Below are 24,380 nucleotides of genomic sequence, written 5' to 3'. Positions count from 1 at the left end.
CAAAATTAACCAAAAAAAAAAAAAAAAAAAAAAATTATAAATTGTGAAACCTTTGGCAAAGGACCACACTGATGATACAGATTGAGATTATAGTTTATAAACCCATATATTAAACATTCTTCCTACACATTTATGTGCATTGCAGCATTTATGCAGAAAAATTAGCATCTGCCTTTTTTTTTTTTTCCACTAGCGTCTTGAAATAACAGGTAGGATACTTAAACTCAGTGATCTCATATAGTTTTGACATCAATCTATTTGCTAAATTAATCAGAAAAAAGAAGCAATGCAATGCAATGCATAGCATCACAAGTGAAGCAGACATAGAAGCAGCTCTGAACAAATAGGAAAGAAAAAAAATCTCAGTTTTCAACCCAGGTGCCATTTTGGCACAAAGCATTAATGGGTGATAATTACCACCATCAGGGCTTTAGAGCTCTGCAGAAAACAAGTGGAGCCTCTTGAACAGCACGAATGATTGTTTCCTGCTTTTTCATAGTCAGAATCCAACACAACCTTTATAGAAGCACTTCAGCCGAGAGAAGAAAAATAACGAAACTGGGTGGACGGTCAATATATATGAATAATTGTACGAACATTTCAACAGTCTCCATACAAAAACACCAATACAATAACTAATTAGTAAAATGCAGGCCGCCTGTGCAGTCAGGGGTGTAAGCAATCATCCTCAAGTCTTTTAGGCACAAATGTCTCTTTTACTTCGATGGAAGGAAAAAAAAAAAAAAACTGAAATCAAACATTGTCAACAGAATTACAGCGAGTGCTAGAGGCACAAATTGTCCTTTAGCATCCACACTCCCTAGAGCGTAGCCCGAGACTTGCAACAGTCAAACTCACCGGGGAAAATTCACTCTGCAAGGGCTGAAGACAGTGCCAGTGGAGAAGAGGCTGTCTAGCTGTTGTCATTGTCAATCAGGTGCACAAGCAAAACAAGAGTGTTCTCTGTCGCTCTGAGCAGTCAGAACTTGCAGTTGCATTTAAAATCTGGACATTGGCTAATATTTCCCCCTGCTCTCACATGGGGGCGAGGAAATGTGGAAACATCGTTCCTTGTGAAGAGAAGAGCAGAAAAGGCTAAAACAAAACCAAATAAGCATCCGTGTTTAAATGGTTGTAATTTTTTCTATTGCTTTTTTTCTTTGATTATTTTTATTTTATTAACTTTGACTGGTTACAGATTGCACTACAAAACTGTGGTTGTTTTGTAAATCTTCATTCACACTTGTTACCTTTATAAACTTGCAGCCTGGCACAATATTTGATTGTATTCAAACCACATAAAAGCCATTCAAACAAAGCTATCTCATTGTGTCTTAGTTCATTGTCACACAACTCTAGCTCAGTAGGATTTTTGTAAAAAAAATTGCTGCAGGTTTAAATGCTTTAAAATTGCACACCCCCAACTTTGTAACCATGACAACTGTTTTCTATCACGCTTGGCACCAGTCTCATGAGTGTTAATGTAACTTCAGAACAGTGGAAACCCCCCTCCCCGGACTCCTCCGCTACCTTTATAATGCAGGTTATATTTGAAGTTATCAGCTTGTCAACACATTCAGAGTACTTGCAAGTAGATTTTCCTTCTTTGTTCTAAAAGACAAATAATGTTATCATACAGCAATCGGTAATGATTTTCGCACCATACAAATCCTATCCTTTTATTCACTGGCTTCTGATGATAAAAAGCTGCATAAATTACCAGAAGGTGGCAGAAATGCACCAAATTAAAAGTATTTAACCATTTGGCAGATGTTATTTCTTGAAAAGGTAAGCATAGCTTTTGCCTCCCGGTCCTAGACGGTTATTTCTCAGAGCTTGGTTTCTTATCTTGCTACATTTGTATAAAATTGTGTTGTAGAACATTATCAAAGGTGTAGTCAAAGATGATGATGAAGAAGATCACAGGCTTCAAGCAAAAGGAGGATCAGGCAGATGGAAGTGTGAACGGAGTAAGTGAGCTGAACACATTCTTCAATAGGTTCAGTTCAGGAACAAGCTCATCATCATCATCATCCTCTCCTGCCCCCAGCCAAGCAGGCGTCCCAAACTCCTCTGACCCACAGCTTTCCTGTCAAACCTCACATGTTTTATCCTCCATCTCAGTCATGGACTCTTCTGCTTCTACAAGTTGGCCATCAACCAAATCAGAAAATGCTGCTGCTCCCCTTTGCCTCCTCCTACCAGGTTTCTGTATCTAGAAGTCAGGTGAATAGGCAGCTGGAGAGAGGCTGCAGGTCCAGATAGCTTTAGCACCAGAGTCCTGTGCAGAGCAGCTCTGTGGGATTCTGCAGCACCTCTTCAACCATCACCTGATGCACGAGAAGGTTCTGTTTCCGTGGAAGACATCCCGCCTGGTTCCGGTATCAATTGAAAACTGACCCAAAAGTAATCAATGTCTAAACCCCTATTGACCACATTATGAAAGGGCTTGAGAAGAGAGGGACATGAAAAGGCTCAACAACTTGATAAAGAAGGGTGTTTCTGTTCTGGGGACTGCTGAGTAACCACTGGAAATGATGGCGCAAAGAAGGATTTTACATAAAATCAGGAAAATTATGGATAACAAAGACCATCCTCATCATTAGACTGTCACAAAAGACAGTGTCTTCAGTCTGAGGCTTCGTCAGATTTGCAGCAATACAGACTGCTACAGGAGCCATAAGTATCCACAACTCTTTAGACAGCATGAGTTACAACAACCATTTGACTTCCCTTTGGAATCTAGAAAGTATTTATGAATTGACTTTTCCTAACCTTTAAGTGGAAAATCATCACATCTAAGTGAAATAGACTTGAAAACATCCCTCTGTGTGTAATTAGTTTCTGAAATAAATAACCTTTTCACTAATCCAATTTATTAAATATGAGTTTGCCAACATTGCAATAAAAAGTCTCAAGCAGGAACTTTCATGGTGGAAAGGATTTTCTTTTCTAAGTTGAAAACTAAAACGAAAGAGCGCAGCGGCTGATTAGTCATATTCTTTGTTTCAGCTCAGCAGAACTAAAAAAGTAATTAATGAGCCGAAATATTTTGGTTTTTACTTTAAAACAATTTTGTTTTACACAAATTGTATGTTTTCTATTCTTTGATGGTTTGTTATGATTCTGGATTTTGATATCTGAATTAAAATGTGTATTTTCTATTTAGCATTTTGTTTACCGGGAATCACTTAAGTACGCTATTTTTATGATTTTTTTTAATAAATTTTAATTATATATATATATATATATATATGTTTTTTTTCACGTTTTTATTCACGTTCAATAAAGTTCACTGTTCTTTGGCTGCAGCAGATGTTATATCCCCCCCCAAAAAAAAAAAAAAAAAAAAAATTTGTAAAACTATTGTAAGTAATCTTGATTTCAGCATTGACCAAAATACTCAAGGTTATAGTTTTTGTTGTTTTTTTTTTTGTTTGTTTGTTTGTTTTTTCATAATCATTCCTGGTTGATGACAGCTGGGCTTGAGCAGCTTATTGAGTTTATCAGGTCAAAACTCAACAGTCTACCTGCACCTCAAGGACACACTTTGAATGGTGCTGATGACAAATGTACGAACAGTGGAAAAGTGTTTTGGAATGGGACTACAGAAAGCCATCGACAGACCTTTTTCACTCAGTGGTTAAACACTACAGTATCGACTTCCTTTATGACTACCTACTGATCCTCTTTGCTAATTCACCCAGATCAAACCGAGCTGGGTCAGCCCTGCGCTCGGAAAAAGAAGTCGGTAGCACAAAATCAGCGGAGTTAACAGAAGGGCTTCTTGGAGCATACTGTTGCATGTGCCACCTCCCACTTTGCACATAAGCAAAGCTGCCTCCCTAACTACTTCTGTTACAGGCTCAGAGGCATGTGGGCGGTGGATCAACTTTAACCTCCCATCCGCCTCTGTGAACACTATGTTGATGCGCAACAAAGGTGTAACGGGACTGGGTCGAAAGCGTTGCACGAAAAAAGGAAACCTGCATTTACTGGAAAAGACCTACAATAAAAGAGGAGCTGACTTAAGGTGTCACACACACTACCCAGCCTTGACTCTCCTCCTTTTTATTTTCCTGGAGGTTGAAGAAAATTCTCAACATTTGAGTAGAAAATATGAACTGCTTGATTAGTAACTGGGTTTTATCGGTAGATTCCACAAATCCCAAAACAAAATAATGCGGCGGAGGGCCATTTCACTGCTTGCCTGGCATCTGAAGAAAATAAGAGCCGCTTCTTTTCAAATATCTCCTTCTTGGACTTCAAAATACTTGCAAATAAGGACTAGAGTAGCATTATTCGCTTTTTAGTTTTTGTGAAAGAAAAACTCCTTTATTCTTTTGATTGGCATTTTAACCAGTCTCAGCTGAAGAACCACTGGTCCAGTTGTCTAGACTTCAGAAAAGTGGTGAAAGTACCCTTTTTAGATTTCTGAATATGCATGCCTTCAGTTGTTAGGACAACAACTAAAATACTGATGAATAAAATGTCAAAACTGTAAGTAGCAAATCAAGGCTAAAATGTAATTTAAATAAAAAATAAAATCCTCTACAACATAATTATTTTTATCCTTAGCAAAGGAGAACAAGGGAAACAGTCTGTAAAGTCCAACATTTTTCCACTCTATTGGATTTTTTTTTTTTTTTCCACACTTATCCAGGTTTGGAAAATGATCAAAATAGATTCCATGCTTTTCAAGACAGGCTAGGAACGCTAGGAATGAGCAAACTATTCCAAGCTCACTTCTGCTCTAGCAGTTAGGATAAGCATGACCTGCAAAACTTAGAATCTACACTGACATTAAATATAAACTCAATCCCTCTCTCTCACCCTCTCTCACACATACACACACACACGCATTCACGCAAACACTTCCAGCCCATTTAAGATGAGCTGAGCTCTTACTAATAGTTGCATCATTACCAAGGATTAATTAAAGTAAGCACAACATCCAGCCAAATCTTTTCTTGCACTTTAAGTCAGCACATAAGTGTCTCCAAAAAAATAGCCCTCTACCAAGCCACGAGACACTTGCACCCTGTTTCCCCAAATCAAATTCACTGCTTGGAGGGAGGTCACCGAGCCTCCTCCAGTACAGTCATAAACGGCTGCTTTATTATCAGATGTAGCGATTTATTACGGTGATACATGGGTTAACCTGAAGTGTGAAACGGAGAGGGAGGGAGGCTTGGAGACTGAGACTTGGAGCATATTTGAAGGCAGGTTGTGAAACAGGAGGGCTGCACAGTCTTTGATCAGAGAGCATAGGAGACAGCACCATGTCAACAGTTTACACACATCCATGTCAGCCGTCCCCTGTGGGCAAAGGATTAAAGCCACAGCATTTCTGATGGAGCAGAGCAGACAACGAAGTCGGTGCTGGGCCTGAAGGAGACGGAGGAGCTCTGCTGCACTCAAACAAACACGCATAAATCTGAAAACACTGCTGAATTATGTAGCTTAACAAGTAGTTTAAATGAGACAGTGCATACAGCTGCTTTGGCCTGGGTTCTTACTTTGATATTGTTTTTTTTTTTTTTTTTTTTTGTTTTGTTTTGTTTTTTGGGGGGGAACCAGCAGACAAAACAAAACAGGGAAAAAAAAAGATTTCAAAAGAGCTACAGAAAAAAAACACTTTGTACACTGTATATTCCTGCAAAATCATTTTCCTTTTCCAACGCCCCGAGGGCTGTTAAATCATCTACACCACCATTAAGCCCCACTATTTGTTCCATAATATCACACGCAACAACAAGCCAAGAACCCCTGAGAGCCCTTGAAAAACAGCAGCCTAACAACAACCACAGGAGCATTTAACTTGCATTAGTCATTGGGGGGCAGCGTTAAAATATCAATCACTGGTGTTAGGATCAGATATGTGGCACATTTATGTCACCAGCAGGATTTTATTTGGTTGGTTCACACTCTCAAAAGCAGCTGATTTCTTACAGTTTCACTCAAATTACAGGTCCGTGTTTAAAGCTTTGAAAATGATAGAAAAGTGTATTTATTTCATCAATTCAATTCAAAAGTGATACTCATTTCAAGATTACAAATGCAGTCGCAAATTCCAGGTATTTATTTTGGTTACTTTTGATTTTGGCTTAAAGCTAAAGGAACCCCAAAAGTCTTGTTCTCAAAAAGAATATTAAGATTTAAAAAAAAAAAAAGAAAAATTAAAACAACTACTGTGCAGTATCTGTACTCAGCAGTCAGTTTGTTCTTTTTTTTTTTTTTTCCATGAAATACTGCAATGGTGCAGCATAACATGGAGGTGCTCATCCTGTGGCTCTGCTAAGGTAATGCTAATGTCTGGATGTTACTGATCAAGAGGAGCTAAGGCCTAAAAGGCATGTTGGAACGTAGAAGGAGGCCCAAAGGTACCCAGAGAAAACCCCTGGATGCACAGGATGAACCTGCAAACTCCATAGGTCCGGATTCCAAGGCAGCAGGGCTAAAAACGGTCTGTTGAGCCGGCTGTAAAATCTGGCTGGAGAATGAAATGTCTATGAAGTCAGACGAGGGAGGTATGATGTGAACTAAAATAGGTGAACATGTAGATTTTGACCATGACAAAACGGAGAGGCTCATCACCAGCAGATGACACAGTTCCACAAATCATCAATGATAAAATTAAACGATGACTGGGTCTTATGTGTCTAATTCAAGACGGTGGTAAACAAATGATAATTGCCCACCAACACTGTAAAGTCAGTAGTCTTCAAAGTATTGTGTATCTTTGAAAAAAAAAAATCTATTTCTTCTTATGTTATATTCCTATTTGCTGAGAAACTGATTTTCCATTAGCTCCTCTAACTCATAACCAGTAAAAGTAACAGATGTAAATGCTTGAAATATTTCCTTATAAACATACTTTTGAACTGAATTGCAAAAATAAACTTTTTTCATGATATTCTAATTTGTAGATATGCATTCAATAAGAGATGCACAAGCTTCAAGAACCCACTTACTGTGGTCAATTAATGCAAGTGTAGGATGGAGCAGCCCACCATGCTGACCCGGTTATTGACAGAGAAAACAACCGTCGGATCTGATAAGCAATCTGTTCGCTTTTCAACAAAAAAAGGGAGGACCTTCATATATGCAGTATTGAAAAGCCTTCACGCAAGGAATCATCAGCTTATCTATTGTGCCAACATGTCCACAGTCAAGGTATTTGGCTTGAAAGGATAAAGCTTTCAATATTCTATATGTTTGCGTTTATTGCCAGATCCCCTGATAACATTGAACCCTCCCGTCTTGTACAGCAGATCTTATTTTTATTCAAGTTGGATTTTTTTTTTTTTTTTTTCAAAAAATGTGGGCAAAATACACAGTTTTATTACAAGTATCACTATTTCGAATTAGAAATTAGACACTGCTGCTCTAAAGCAAACCCGACACATCAAAAGGGGGTAAAAAGTGGACTTGTGAAGAATCATATTTCAAATAACCACCACTGATAACGTTTATCCGTTGCAGCAGGGTGACGTATGCTGGGACTTACTTTAAATAAAGTGGAAAGCCGATGTTCATGTGAATGAAACGGCATGTGATAGTGTAATGATGTATTTTTAATAGAGTTTCATTAAACTTGAGATCTCCAGCCCAGTGCTCTATGAAGCTCATATCAACACGTGTGGGTATATGATGTACAGCTCCCTCCGCATTTGTTCATGGTCCTCGTACAAATGGGTAAAGAAGCCTTCAAATAAATTTGTGTTTTATTAAAATAACATGATGTCAAACAGAACATTTTCTGTACTTCTTTTTAAAGTGAGCTTTGACCTCCATTACTATTCTTCTCACTGTGCACAGTAGCAAATTAAACTTCTCCACTCCTCTGGAGTTTTTTGTCACAGTCCCAGTTGTTTAATCTTTAATCATCGTAATAACTGAAGATATATATATTTCTTTTTTTTTGAAGAACAACATACATTCAGGTTAAATTACATGACATGTTCTCCTGTTTTGTCTATGCTGGAGAGTAGCTCAGATACATCATGTCACAGGCAAACAGGAAGTAGACCTCATGAATTGGGTAAGGTGCAATAATTTAACAGGATTTGGATTTAACATGCTAATAAGTAGAGAATAGATGATTTTTACCAACTGAATAAATGTACACAAATTAAATGCAGAATTATTCTAAGTATGCATGTTAAGTGATGGTGTACTAAAAAAAGGCAAGTTTGTCTGCAGCTTGTGACTCAGAAAGATCAACACACACATCCTATTAAATGACATGCCATCTTGTCTCATCTACACCCAGATTACCTATTTATTGTTTCTACACACAAAACACAATAAAGTATAAGTACAAAATGGCACATTTTGACTTGTGTTATGATTTATTGCCCACTGTGGCAAGTAATTTCATTTTTTGTAACTTTTCATTTACTAAATAGATTATAAGAAGTCAAATTAATAGTTAGATTTTTTTTTGCCATTTTTTTCAGTTTAATATACTACCCAAAAATCATTTTAAGAATCTTCCTTAAAAAGGTTTTACTTTTTAATCAAGTTTGATTAAAAAGAACAAAGTCATCTTTTAGAAGAGTCTGTGGCTGCTATTATTTTTCCCTTTTAGCTTTGGATTTGAAAAGATGCAAATAATTCCCTTGTTGTGCGCCAGCTCTGGTGTTACATTATGTTCCCCAAAATCCATTATCATTTAAAAGAAGATCAGTGCATTATGGGAAATTACATAAGCTCACTTCCATTATATACTGAGGCACTCTCACTAGTTCTGAAAAATAAAACAATAGTTTATGAAAAACAAAACAAAACTGACAACATCTCAAAGAGCATTCATTTTATTTAATAACATGTTTTCCCATTATCTCCACATCTCTAATGAAGTCGGCATGATTAATTGTGTGTTTATGCGAAGCAGATACTTCCAGGCACATCAGTGTTGTCACAGTTTTGACATTCCGCCTCAACATTGTCCTGCTTTACATTCAGGCTACATACGGCCATTTTGACAGCAGTTGCTGCTGGAGAGGGCAGCACAGCCCACATCCGTCACCCAGCTCTGTTTTCCCAACTCGTCCCTATAATTAAGCGCGGGAGAGAATGCATTTCATTAAACTTACTAATTAGACAAACTACGGTCTAAACAGCGTTTACATTATTCCGTCTGAAATCATGCAAAGCAGAAGTTTTGCAGGCGTCACGAGTGCGTGAAGGGAGGAGTTATGATCTAAAATTGCCATGTATGAGGAGGGAGGAAGACAAAAAATAAAAAGTGCATACGGCCAGAGACAGCTGCTGTCTAGGACAAACTCATCTCCGATGCAGAGTGTCAACTGTGAAATATAAGGACATCTGCTCCGTTTGCTGTTAAACTCATATCTTTATGACAAGTACACCTAAATTTCAAATGTGCTCTTTTTAATGCCAAATATTTCAGTCTATCTGCAGTGCATCAAGACTACAAGCCAACGTAGTAAAAATGGAAGGAATAAAAATCGATGCCTCTTTTAGGCAGAAAAGCTCTGGAAGGAAAAAAATAAAAAATAAATAAATAAAAATAAGTGGAGCTTGATCTTGTAAGCACACGCGTTTCTCGTTCCTCAGCAAGTGGGAAATGTTGCAAGATATCCCCCGGAAGTGTTCGAGTCACACCAAGGACCTCGGGAACACGAGAAATGCCAAGATCAGCCAGAGATACGGCACAGAGGGAGCCGGGCCTCGGGGCGAAAACACCAAACTATGAAATAATAACACAACTCAAATCCCAATGCAGATATTTAGACCGGCACAGCTAAACGCAAATGAGCAGTTTCAGCAAAGAGGCATCCATCGGCATCCCTGGGCCAGAGAAATGGAGCCGTGTTACAGTAAAATTAACCCAATTAACTTGAGTGTTAAAAATCATTTTCCTCGACTGATAAAAAAAATAAATAAATCCTTCACATCTTCTCGTTGTCATTTTTTTTTTTTTTTTGTAAGCATGAGCATATCTGCGTGCATGTTCTCACACCTGTCAAGGCTTTTTGTTCATCGTGGTAATTGACAGGAAGTGCTACTGCATGTTTGTCAGGGCATCAGAGGGTGCCAACAGCCTCAAATACTAATTCATATTGAGATGTAGAGACAAGGAGACACAGTGAAGAGGCAGAAAGTCAAAGCTAACTTTTCAATATGTCCGGAAACGAAGCCAGATGTACACGATTGTTGAGCACTGTGTGCACTGCTGCCTTGAATTTTCTCCCAAACAAAAAAAAAAAGAAAAACATTTTTGTTTGTGTTTCATTATCGAACTTGAACAACAAAGCAGTAGAATAAGAGGAAGGGCAAAGGAGGCACAGTTGACATTCTCATTATGCCACACTTGCTCTGCAGTCTTTTGTCTAAACTTATCTGGTGAAAAACTCGATAAGGCCATCTCATTATAATCAAATCCGAACGTGTCAGCAGCCCTCAACATGCCCAGAGGTCAGATGTCTGCGTTCACAGGGAGTTTTTTTTTTCTGCTTCCAGAAGAAGGTACAGTGCTATGGTAAAGCATTTGCTTCCTTACAGAATTTTTTTGTCTTTTTATTCCACCTAAGTGTCTCAGATGATTCAAATAAAACGGTACATTAGACAATGTTAACCTGAAGAAATACAAAAAGCAGTCTCAAATTCATGGCCCTATTTATTAAGGGGAATGAAAGTTTTTGAAACCAACTTCCACTGTGCAAAAAATAAATAACCCTTGTAATTAAGTCATGACTTAAATGATAAAAACTGTGTTTCATAATTACAAACCAGCCCCAAGTCTGATTATTGCAAGAATAAAGACATAACAGACACCAAAAATGGTGGTGATGGTGTGATTTGTTTTGCTGCTTCAGCATACAGACGACTGATGGATCAATGCTCTCTACCAGAAAACCTTGAAGGAGGATGGCCGATCAGTTTGTGATCTTCAGCTTGTGAGTACTGGGTTATATACAACAGAATGATGATTTCGCAGTATACAAGAAAATGCACTTCTTAATGGCTCCAATAACAGGAAAAAAAAAGTTAAATTAGGTACAATTTACCTACTGTGGCATGACCCTGTACAGGTCATTAATGCTAATTCAAGAAAAAGCTCCAATGCGGCTGAATTGAAACAATTCTGCAAAAAGAGCGGGTCAAAATTATGTGATTTCTTGTCAGTTGTGACAAATGCTTGACTGCCGTCAGGAGTGATGCAACCAGTCATTAGGTCTAAGGAACAAGTACCTTCTTGCCTAGGGCCAGGTTGGTTTAGACAACTAACAAATTAAATTGCTCTCTGAAAACTGCACTTTGCATTTACCCGAGCTATTTCTCACATTAAAATTAGCTTGACTGTCTGAAACAATCAAGAGTGACAAAAAGCAAAATACTGACATAGGATACCCATGCTAAAATAACACACAAGCTGTGGAGTTAGAAGGCCTTGAGTGGAGCGACGTGTCATGTGTGCTGCACTCGTCCTAAACCTTTTACCACAAGGGATAAGTGAGACGCACAGTACATCATGTGTCAGACTTTGATGGAGAATGTGGGCGAAAAGGTCTAGATGAAAGTCTCAAGTGTATTCCGTCTTCCTTAAATACAAAGAAGAAAGAAAAGGGAAAAGAAATACGCACATCCTGCCATTTATTCCCCGTTTATAAAGGATCCTGGTAAAGAACAATCGCTCCATTGTCTGACCAACTTCTGAATTAAAACTGCATGACTTCCTGCTGAGAAGTAAATGTTTAACATAGCCAATTACAGACAGGCTAGATCTACAGCCGATAGCTACTCTTGAGAAAAGATGAAATTATACAGTAAATCTTAACCATGTCAATCGGCTGGCAAGTGCGCTTGCAGGCTGATGCTCATACAGTGAATTAAATGCATTAAAAAGCTGGACTGGTTACTGATTGAGTGCATCAGGAGCACTGATGAAAACCATTAACAAAATTACACAAAAAAAATCAGGCTTGTGAATCTCCACTCGACCAACTAAGGCTTGTACTTCTCACAGTCTACAATAAACAACTCTCAAATCTGCGTCAAGACACGAGACTGGCAGGACTGTACACAGCAGCCCGGACAGAGTCAGGAAATTTTACTGACTAAAGTGAGTTTTCAATTTTCAATATGTGGCTATTGGATCACTTAAGTGCCAAGAGCTTATGAGGTCATTCTTCAAAAGCATAGTGTGCAGTCCTGCATGAATTGTCTAGTTATTGATTCTGAAATATATTCAGCAGCCTCTGGTGGATACATTACACTCCTAACACATTAGTAGGGGCTCATGAGTGGAGATGGTTGATTACTGGCAATGTAAATGGGTCCATCTAGGAGCAAGACACTGATACTAGCAGGTCAGCTGAGCGCTCGCAGCACAGCGCGGCCACCCAGCCTGAAAATTTATGGCAGCGGAGCTACTGTAACATGATTTAGAAATAAGCATCAGCAAAACAGTAAAGCATAATTGTCAGACTGTGAAATACGACTATAGTGCGGTTGAAAATTCACTGAAACGTTTCGGTTCGAATTAAATACCAGTAGAAAAATGCCTCGGTGAAAAACGTGTGTCTGGTACTGATGAAAAATACCTAACCTTTAGGTCACCGTTAGCAATAAATAAAAAAAACCACTGCAACGAGGCCTTTGCATGCATCACTTCCAAACAGACTCGTCATGCAAGCCCAGGGCCATACAAGCAGTAAAAACCTCCTCCCCTCCTCTTTAAATGCTCTTTGATGTCGGACTCTAATCAATACTTGAAGGCTGGATTTAGAAACGACAGATAAAACCATGATGAGTACTGCACTTGATACTTTTCCTGCATCCTCTTTTGTAATCTCACTAGTGTTTAACATCAACTATAACCAGGACGGAACAAGGTTTGAGACGGGACTGCGAAGGTGAAATTTCTTATATTTTAAGCCGGAAAACGTAAGAATTTATCAAATTGTGAAACATATATGTCAGAATCAGCTTTCCCATCAATTTTCAAAGGATTGAAAAATGCATTTTTCTGGCCAAAGAACAAACCTTACACCACGATGACATATCTGTAAAAGGGTTGCTTTGATGCCTGCCATTCTCTGTGGTTGTAGACAGAAAATAGATACTTTTCCTGACAACAAACACCTTACAGGAATATGTCAAATGAATGCAAGGTCTCTTACTGTCAACACAAAAACGGATGGAGCGAGCACTTTTGCTATAAAGACAATCAATGCAGGAAACGTGGGTGAGATCCAAAGAGGTACGCAAATGAAGATTCTAGATTTGTCCTCACCAACCAAAAACCACTCTCTCTGTTGGAAACACTTTCTGCCCCAGGATTAAACCACGAAGCTGACCACAAGTGTTGTTTGTGAGCATAAAGTTTATCGTGTAAGAAATACTTGATGCCATTTCTACTTTTGTGTGCTTTGTTAATACAAAACATCTGGAGATACCTGAAGAGCTCATTAAACCGAAAACAGCTCTCTCTATAAAGGTTCTCCTACATGTTTATCCTTAGGAAATTGTAGCAGACAACATATTTGGCAGTTGGGGTGACTCTTTATTTTGATATGATATTATCATGCAACCCTACCTAAAACTAGATTAAGGTCCTTTCAGGAAACATTGTACTAATCTGTCATAATAACACATTGTTTTCTGCTACATTTAAAGGTGAGAGAATAAATATGTGCTCTTCATACAGAAAGTTGACAATGTCATAGGTGACTGTCCCAGCATGAACTGAGCATCAGCACCCTATAGAGTCTGTACAGCTTATGCCATGTCTACTTTCACCTTGAAAAATGGAATAATTTCATCTCCCTCTGCAACAGTGTAAACCTGATATGGACAAGGTATTTTCAAATACAGAAGCATCAATAAAAGTAGTTTAGGTGATTAATTAACGGTTGTGAGGTTCAATTTTATATTTTTTATGATATAAATTATGAAAATTCCTGTCTTTCACTAAATTCCAGCCTCCTAAATGTACGAACCGGCACACACAGGAGCAAACAAAGAGTGAAAAGCAACATTCAATTGAGGGCCACTTGGCTCCAACTCAAGGCAGTGATTCAAATCAAATACCACACCACAGCTGTGTGGTGAAGCCATCGTCCAACCTGGGCCTATAGCTGCCAATCTTTCAGACTTAACAAAGATGGCCATGGAAAAAAAAAAAAAAAATCATGTGATTCAGGTTCAAAGTAAAAAAAAATAAAATAATAATGTTTAAAGTGCCAGCTGTTGTAACATTTCTAAACAAGCTGAAGTAACACACTGTGTCCAGAGCAACAAAAAGCAAAAAAAAGCTTTCAGTTTAAACTGAAAGGTAATCTTGTCAAACTATTTAACAATTGAGGTCTTCAACACATTGTTTATAAAATAACAGAAATATTGAATGAGCTGTTTATGTGTGCAGATACTCGAGAAAGTCTGTTTACCACTTGAAATCTGCTTTCATCGATTCTTACCTTGATGCATTTCAAAAGATGCTTGATGAGGGTCTAAATACAAAGAAATAAATGACATTTTAGAAAACCCTAAAATGTTATTTATTTTAGTGCATGTACAGAGTGACCCTTTTTGTACCTGCAACAAGGTAATTCTGTTGCATTTACAAACTATGAGTGTCATGTTGATTCACCATCATTTTGAATAGAGCATGTACATTGGGATGGGGATTGTAAAATATACATCCAGCTTTGCATACGAACATAAGTTACTTTTACGTGACATCCTCTAGGTTTGTACTTTTTCCATACTTTCTGTATCATACTTCCTATGCTTTCTGTACTTACTGGTTCGTTTCTAACCATCTAAGTAAGTCTAGAAATACCATCATATGGTCAAATAACTATTAGGTTAAAATTGTACCATATTTTGTGAATACATCTTCAATGCAATATCAGTGCGTGCAATATTCATATCACAAAGGACTGTTTGGAGTACAATAATTGTCTGCTAATATATTCTGACTGTTAATGAACTTACATTCTACATGCTAGTGTAATGTTTAGCCAGGATAGAGTCTCACGGCAGCAGATGTTTACATCGGTTACAATGCAGAAGGTCACAGAGTGTCGGAAGCACAGATGGGAACGAGAGAAAAGAAGAAAACAGACACATACTGCAAATTTTCAAACAGACTTATATAAACATTTAGAATAAATACTATCTGAAATTAGCAGTTTTCAAGTAAACTTTACTATTAAAGAGATTATTATGCATTTTTTGCAATATTTATTAATCTCTAGTGAAGGGCATTCAAAGATGCTAGGACCCTAACAGATCTATTTCCTCAGATTTGGTTTTGCATTCCTACTCGACTTTCACCTTTGCAGTGACAAAAAACGCACAACAAAAACAAAAGTGTGATGAGGCTCGTTCAAAGCCTTTTAACTTTTAATGTGTAAGCTACACAGATCATTGCTTAGAGAGGCCAGGAAATTGGTGCAGACGAGTGGCTGCCGTCTCCTTTTTCTTGACCCTTACTGATGGGCATGTGGAGCGATGATTGTTGGAATCCCTGAGTGATTAGTGGTTACCTTGGGATAGATCTGTTCTGTGGGGGGGAAAACACATGTGCTGTAGGTGTAGGCCGGCTTTGACAATAACATATGGCAGCTGCCTCCTTACTTATAGTTAACACCAGCGTTTGACAGAGACGCACACAAGGAGGAATTTGTATGACAGCATGGCAGGAATTATGCAGGGATCAAGTGGAAGGTGTTTTGTTTGGAAGTGTTCGATAAATTCAGCTGTTGACTCGTTCGTCGTAAAACTTCACTGACTGATAAATGCGGGGGTTCTCTTTGTTGGGAAGTATAAAACAATATGTTTCTGAAATATGGAAATGTCAAATGGAAAGGCCATGGTATTCAAATCTCAAGTTAATTAGGGTTCCACTATGAGGAAGGTTTGGATGTTTGTGTTGAAGAACAGAAACATTTGCATTCCCTAAAGGGGAGCATGTCAACAGGATCGATAGGGTAGAGTGTGAACTCCTGTTCTTGCTCCCAAAACAAAAAAAAAATAAAAAAAAGCATTGAACTCAGCAGATCCTCTTCGCTGGAATCTTCTGAAATTAGCCACCATCAAAATCTGATCACCTGCTTCCTCTGTCATTTTCACACAAAGAAAATTGTTCAAGATGAAATGGTAGTATTTGATCATTTCAAAATTTACCTAACCACTTGATAGATGCCTAGAATTAGCTCAGTTACGATAGAGGTTTTAAGTAACGTAGTTAAACACCAATTATCCTTTTCCTTCCATTGACGTTTTTAGTGCTTCCTCTCCGTGTGAGGTAGCCGAAGTGTGAGAGAAACAAACAGAACATCAATCTCACTTGAAACCCAGTGCCTCAGGACTGATCTCAAAGAGTGCTAAGGAGGAGGAATAAAAACATTTGACAAGGATTTCATGAAATCAGGACAATAGAAAGGACACAAGAATGTAAGTCCTTAACTACAACTACATTGAAGTGCTGAGGATGTTTTTTTCTTTAAAATTATTTTCATACTTACAAATACCCTAAAAATAAGGTATTCAATGGTGAACAAGGTATTACGTTATATGTGGTTTTACATACCATCAGACGTACTGGAATAAATAATAATATTAGTATATATATATTTCCTAACAATGCTCCTACCTCTCATTGGTTGTTTCTAGTTAGTACTAGGAGCACTGGCAGAAGGCAGAGGATCTCGATTTTTTTCCCCACAAATTACCTGCATCACACTATAAATAAAGTTTTAACAAATATGTAAAATAATGTATTTTTCATAAATGTTACATAATGCAGCTTCAAGCAGGGCATAAAAAAGTTACGGTTTCAATAATAGTCAACACAATATTATACCAGTGATAATCAGCACATTTAATATCTTTTTACGGCACTAGAAGTAGTTGTTACTTAAATAAAACCAAATATTATTTTCTTTTTACTCCAGGATATCATACATTAAGGACCTCATGCCAGTTCGTTCCTACTCCGGACCATTAAAATGGTCAGCAGAGTGGATTATTTTATAAAAAAAAAAAAAAAAAAAAGTCTGCAGTGATCCAATTTGAACTCCAGATAACCAATTTTAATACCATACCATGCATTTACAGAACAAGAGATGCAATTCAGTTTCTATATTTGTTAAATTTGTGCAAACATTAAAACTTAAATAATAAAAAAACCACCTTGATTGTCATTCAGGCAGCTCATTCTGCATTCAGCACAGCACTAGCAGCTTGATAAAACATGTGTTGCCTAATCCCATATATTTAAATGATTTCAGCCGTAGTTCATGACGGGCAAAATGAGCTTTGTCGAGGAGATTGAATTCGTCTTTCCTCACATCAGAAAAAGGCAATCTTAACTGACGTCAACAACAAAGACTCGAGCACAAAGAAAACACACATGGTGCGTTGACCCACAATAACACAATAAAGGAAAAAGAAGCCTGAAGCTTCCATTGTCTTCGCTCTCTACAGGGCAGCAGTGACTGACAGTTCAGCTGTAAGTAAAGCTGACACAGTATCACATCGTGGCAAGATTGTTAAGGGGAGAGCGGACATAGCAACTGAAGGACAAAGGACATTTATTGATATGGCCAAGTCCTCCAGTGTAGGAGATGTCCTTTAGTGAAAGTGTCTTGTTGCCTGGATATTAATCACCATTGTCACGTAGCACAGGAAATAAGTACACTAGCTTCCCCAATGGCAATTTTCTCCCCTTGCTTCAAACCCACCTGGTCAAATCCAGTTAGTCTGTGTGTGTGTTTTGGGCTTAATGTCTCGGAGACAGATGAAATCTGTCTTGATCTGGAGTGAAGTGGCTGTGAGTCATCCTGAATGATTAAAATGCTACTGTGACCAGCTTCTGAGTGTCTTGGCTGAAAGACTAAGTGAACTCAACCGTACACATCACGTAATGAAGTGATGACTGATCGCCTCCATTAACATAAGTTAGGCAAATAAACAGCTTAATCACTGCTAACGTCAACTTACTGAGATTATCTTAGGAAATAAACTGAGTTTTAACTATTTCAGTCTCACATCGGCTGGAATATTCCACTTTAAAATAAAATTAAAAAAAAAAAAAAACAATTTCCGTATTTCCAGGCAGGGCGATCACACTGCCTGTGTCAGTAAGGGAGCTAATGTTCAGCAGGCACATGACGTTCTACTTCACTCCGGGCTCTGCTCGCCATCTTGCAATGTATTTATACTACTAGATCTGCCTTTGCCTGACTGCTTTCTCTGAAGCATAAATTTTAACAGTGAATATGTAAATACAGATCGACAAAATGAAATGAATGTTTAATGACATTTTTTTCGTTTGTTATTAATTTTTTTCCACACAAATATGAAAAGGATGAGAGCAAATGCCACAGTTGTTCCCTCAGATATTGGCAGCTGTAGTAATTAAAGCAAGTAAAACACAGTCCCAGAGTACTCCTGGCTAGATTGATTAGATATGAGCTGGGAATCTGTGTCTCCTATAAGCCTGTAAAAACAAAAAGAAAACCCTAAAGCAACTGCCAACATCTTTGGGAACATGGCTGCTACAGAACAGACTGCTTGAGGGTGCTCCATTTCTGAAAGTTATGAAAATCCCAAAAGAGACATGACAAAGCCGTGGCACAACTGGAAATCGATGTAGCCGGTGGACACATAAGCCAGAGAACTGTTCTCACATATTTGTTCCTCAGGCTTTCATGAAGAAAAGAAACACATGTGCAAAAGTAAAAAAGAAAACTAAAGCAAGCGCTCTTAGATTGGGGATCTGAAAAATGCAAGTGTAATTGCAACAAAGAAAGGAGGTGGCAATAAATTCATATTCAATAACTTTTACTACGTATACTAGTATACCCACTAAACAATTGGTGCCAGTCATAGAAGCAGTATATGGAATTTAGTGACATCTACCTGTGCAGTCATAAACTGCAGCAAACTGAGAGCTGGTGTCATTAAATGTAGTTAGTACTTTACTCATATATTTAGAATGATTGGTCATCTCACAGTGCTAATGTAATGATAATCTGAGTGAAAAAGCCCCCATGAGTAATTTGGTTGCTTCTTATGTGCATCGGGTGCTAAAAATCACAGAACATTAAATAGCTTTTGTTTTTAGAATGATGAAACCTAACAGTGGTGTGTGTCCCGCAGGCCATGATAAACTCACTATTATGATATAGGGCAAGAGTCAATGATTTGTAAATAAATTCTAACCCAGGGGTACTGAAGAGTGGGGCTGCTGTGATATTATTGCTTCCAACACGCTCTATAAGCTTTAGCATAATCTCTGAGATGCGGTCATCTTGGCAGCGAGACTCTGTCCGACAAGCTAAATATCTTATTGGCATGCAAAGTGTGCACTCATGACAACTTGAAATACCAACCAACAAACACTGCGTTCCAAACTGTCCCTTGCAATATTGTTAATGCACACACAGATATTGCAATGATGATTTATAGCGCAGCTTTTACTTAGGAGTCCAAAAATGGTCCGTTTCTCCATTGTTGCGTACACACACAAGGGTACACCAACAGGGGTTACAGTCCTTAACAAATCTGTGCTGGATTTGATACCCGACCCCGAGCCATTTACTGTATGTCATCCCCTTTCTCTCTATGCCCTTCTTCATGCCAAGATACTAATAAACAAAGGCTACTAGCGTCACAAAAGCTTCTTAAAAATGAGAAGAAGAAAAAAAAAGCAAACAAACAGTGTGGCATTCTGTAGACTACTAATCGTCAGCTTGTTAAACCTAATGTCCCTAATGTGGCCCCTTAGGTCAGAAAAATGCCCCTGTTCATGGTTTTTCCATCAAACCAGTAGCAAGTCCTGCACAGCTGCAAACGCTAATTCTTTGTCTGGCTAGAAGAAAGAATTTGTTTGTTAAACCACCTAAGATTTAAAATGGTATTAATAAATTAAGCCGGTAGTTTTAGGGCAAATGTTTGCACTGACGCTTATGTAAATATCATGGTTTATGTAGTTATACTGTTTTCAATTGGATTTGATCTGCTGCTGAGATTCAGATAAAACATTTACTTAGAGTCATATTTTTAATGACATAATGAGCTGTTATTTCTACATGTAAAAATGGATTGTTTCTTGAGCGGTCCGTAACTACAGTTTAGTGTTCAACATATTAAAAACTATTTTGCAACAACTCAATTTAGAAGCACTGATCATTACCTATTACAGAAATTGCATGTCTATGTAAAAGGTATTCAAAATGGTAATCACCATAATCTGTTTGCTAAAGATATGTTGCTATAAAAAAAACACCCTCACGTGAAACAAAATGTTGTTGCATGCACATTGATTGATTCATACAGCACTTAATCCACTAAAGAGACTGAAGTATATTTCAGTAAAAATTCCAACGCAAGAAAACTATAAGTAGAAATTGGATAGAAAACTAATAGAAAAAGAACGATAGGCGCAATGCCACCATGTAACATGGTTTTGTTAGTTTGCCTGAAAAAGTAAGTCTTGAGCTTAGACTTAAAGATGCCCTGGTCAGAGAAATACAATGTTGTGAAAATATTTCTTTCGTCTACACATGAAATGACCAAATCTTTAGCTTTACTCGTTAATAATGACTACAAGGGTACAAGAAAATAAACGTATAAAACTTTCTGAGTAAAAGGCACCAAATCAGCAGGTTTTTTTCAATCAGAAATAAAAACTTCTGCTGAAAAAGAAGGTTTAACACCTCAACGAGTGTGATATTAATAGACCTCATGTATAGGAAACGCTCGAAATAACCAAATGTATTTATTAGGCAACAGGCTTTCAGAATTAATACTTTTTCCAGTGATGGTGTCGTGGACAGTGTGGGATAAATTGGCAGCTGAACTGATCATGTTAACTGATTATTAGCAGTGCAATTTCACAGATGGCGAAACAATTACTATACCACAATATATATTATAGCAAACATTTCCTCTTCCCGCTCTCCAGCAAAAACAGCACTGTGAAATTATCTAACATCCCCAAATACACTTTTGAATAAAAAGAAAGTTGGCAAACATGTTGAATTAGCAACAAATTCTGGAAACTAAAACATACACTTGCATACATCCTTACTCTCCTTACAGCAGAGAGATGATAAAGGCTTTTCTCTGCTTTTTATCCCATCTACAGCGACGCTGAAAGATTTATTCTCAAACCCCCAAAAAGGAGAAAAGAAAACCATTCTCTGATTGGAACAATAATCTCAAACCCTAAATCAATTCCTGATTGTGTTCATGAAAATGTGTTTTAATTTCCAGGCTGTTCTCATTGCTCTTACACCATTAGGACCTGAAGGTCCTTTTCCAAGTATGTACAGGTACTAAGTGAACTAAATCTGCTTCACGATAAATGTATTTGTGCCGTAGCATAAATAAACGTAACTTTTAATTTGTTAGTGACTACAAGCTCTGAGGGAAGGTGTGGAATAATAATGGGCATATCTCGTTTTACAAGCTGTTTCAGCCAAATGAAGCACATTTTTCACAGCTGATCAGTTCGAGGTAAACATGCTGGGGTGTTTTTTTCCCAAACCACAATGGTGATCACTGCTTAACCACCATAATAAGGTACGAGTTGCGTGCCGAGTCTCAGCTCTCTGAAATCAGGCAGCTGTTATAAAAAAATAAATAAATAAATAAATTTTAAAAAAGCAAAGTTATCACCATTACAGTTTCAAAACTATGACAGTTAAAAAAATGTTACTGGGAACAGTAATGCATTGTAGTGTGAAAAGTTTCACCAGTTTAATTAGAAAGATAAATAAGCTAGTCATTAAATGTGAAAGCAGAGAGGGAAGGATGAGCATCACCAGTAAAAAGGATCCACAGCAAATTATATACACACCAGTGAAAAGTGATTACAGTTGCAATGTTTCCCCATCGGACCATTTAGTGGGTGGCACAAGCAGCTGGTGGAAAGACAACAAGATAACGGCAAGCTGAGCCCATATATGATTGAGACTGAGCAGAACTTAGTGAGGCTATTTTAAAACCACAACTGTTCCCTTTCGAAGAGCTTTTGCCAGCATGATGCACATTGTGCTAATTATCAGGAGAAGATATGAAGGACCTGGATGATAATGATGGCGCTGCCTACATCAGTGAGATCCAGACAGCTGGCATCCTGCTGGCACAGCAGGGTGTCCGGACGTCACTTATTAAATTAATAAAATGTTTGCCCACTTTGTATCCAGGCCTGTCATGGTTACCAATTAATCATATTATCACAATTATTGGAGATAATCATGATTCCATTATGGTCATAATGGTTTTCACTGACAGAAACACATTTTCTCACACATTTTTTTTTCCGGCATTTAATTGATAACTGGCAAAGGATCAACACTCTTCTAAAACTCAATTCATACCTGCCCAGTGCTGTTGACATGGCATGTCTACTATTTAGATTTTTTTGTGACCAATTCAAAAAAAAAAATATAGATTTTTAACCTAAATCCAAATCAATTTAATACATGTCCTTTGAAAAGCAATTTTCCCTATTAACAGTACTATAGAAATAGCCATTACGTTTATTGAATAACTGACTCTTTTCTTTTTCTGTTTTGTTTGCCGAGGTCCTTGCATGCCTAAAATGAATTGCCAGTAGGATAAAAGCCCATTCAGTCTAATCCTTTTCTGCATTGCTGTATTTTCATTGAATGCTCCAAACAGGAAGATGATCATTGGCTTTAATGAGCGCAAGAGCACTGTAATTGCAACACTGTCAATTAAAAAAAGGAAAGACGTTTGTGTTTGCCTAAAATACTGTTATCAAAAGCTGAGAGGGGGCCGTCTACAGTTTACCTAGGCTGAAGTCACATTTCAAACTCTCCCTTTGTGCTTGCTTCCATGTAAGAGGCGTTTAGAAGCAGATTTTTAGGGATTCACTTGAAACAAAAAGGCATAGGCTAAAAATCACAATTACTAACCTTTGCATGTTCAATACTAATAAAACATAACATTGCAAAGTTATGTTTGCAATGTTAGCAGAGTTGAGTATGTGAGTTGTATCCATGGTTTCTTGTCTGTAGGCTAATGTAGTATCTCTTAAGCAGTATCCACTGTCATAGCTACCAGGGTAGTAGCATGACACAAAACTGAGTCCAAATCAGTTACCGAGGATTAATCTTTATGCCAAAATTAGATTAGTGTGCATCTACCTTTTTATTTTAATGACAGAAAAGAAAAAACTCCAAAAATACTGCTTTTCATTTGACACTGTATGGGTTCACACCATGTGGATCAGGCTGCCATGACTTTTTTTTTTGAGGAAGGTCAAAAAAAATTCTTCAACATAATTTCTCAAATGCCACATATACCACACATGTAAACCACAGTTACAGAATTTAACCCATTGCTATTCAAATATCACAGCGGTTAACCAATAATGACTATTACTTAATTTCTCTGCCCCATTGACACTTTACTTGCCTCAACTTGCTGGATGCTTGAAACTGAATGTAAAATGGCAGCACTACCTACTTTTAGAATCCCTAGTGAAAGCTACAGTGTGTAACTGTTTTTTTGTTTTTTTTTTGTTTTTTTAAAAACAACCTTTTTATATAGTTGTTAAGCAGTCACTATGTTGTGACTGAATGGTATAAGACAGGTAATCTATAAAAAGAAAAAATAAAGTCAAGCTCCTCTACCTCCTCCTTCAGTTACTATAGCGTTCTGTAAAAATTCACCATTCTCAATCAAAAACAACCAATCAGAGACAGGAGGAGTGTCTTGGCGCAGTCAATAATGTATCTGTATGTGCTGCTAAATGCCTAGGTGGGCCCCATATGGGGGAAAGGTAGGCAGACCAGATTGGTCCCATATGGGTTTGTCCGCGGGTTCCACGGTGGCCCCACATGGGTTGGCCCATGTAGGGCCACAGCCTATGTGGGCCCTACATGGGCCCTAAATGGGCAAACCCATGTGGGCCCACCACCATGTAGGGCCCATGTAGGGCCCATGTGGGCTGTGGCCCTACATGGGCCAACCCATGTGGGGCCACCGTGGAACCCGCGGACAAACCCATATGGGACCCATCTGGTCTGCCCTCCTTTTCCCCATATGGGGCCCACCTGGGCATGCTGGCAGAAAAACCTTTATCTGCCATCATCAATGGACATGCTTGGTATTCATGACAGGCTCTACTATCGGGAAAACACTGTAGTGTAGCAAAGAGCAATGGGGATAGTGTGAGCAGCACGTAACTAAGTCTGATTGACAGCACTAAGGCTCTTCTCCTGTCTCTGGTTGTTTTTGATCAACCAGTGCTAACTGCCTTCCGTTGTTAGCACTGGGAGAAGGCAGAGGTAATTGATTTGTTCACACAAATGTGACACTGTCACAGCAAAGTGATAGTGTTAACAAATATGTAAAAAAAA

The 24,380-nt window shown here is 38.0% G+C and overlaps 1 protein-coding gene across 1 annotated transcript in view; it reads right to left on the bottom strand.

Annotated features, from left to right (window-relative positions):
• The window catches only part of LOC106953607 (protein tyrosine phosphatase receptor type G), a 161,000-nt gene that overhangs the window by 126,267 nt on the left and 10,353 nt on the right, over positions 1 to 24,380 (bottom strand). The gene's annotated exons all lie outside the window — the stretch shown is intronic.

Source organism: Poecilia latipinna, unplaced genomic scaffold (assembly GCF_001443285.1).
Source record: "Poecilia latipinna isolate Pla-1442-1.1 unplaced genomic scaffold, P_latipinna-1.0 Scaffold592, whole genome shotgun sequence".
Classification (NCBI taxonomy): domain Eukaryota; kingdom Metazoa; phylum Chordata; class Actinopteri; order Cyprinodontiformes; family Poeciliidae; genus Poecilia; species Poecilia latipinna.
The sequence above is the reverse complement of the archived record's forward strand: the minus strand, read 5'-3'. Positions and strand labels throughout refer to the sequence as shown.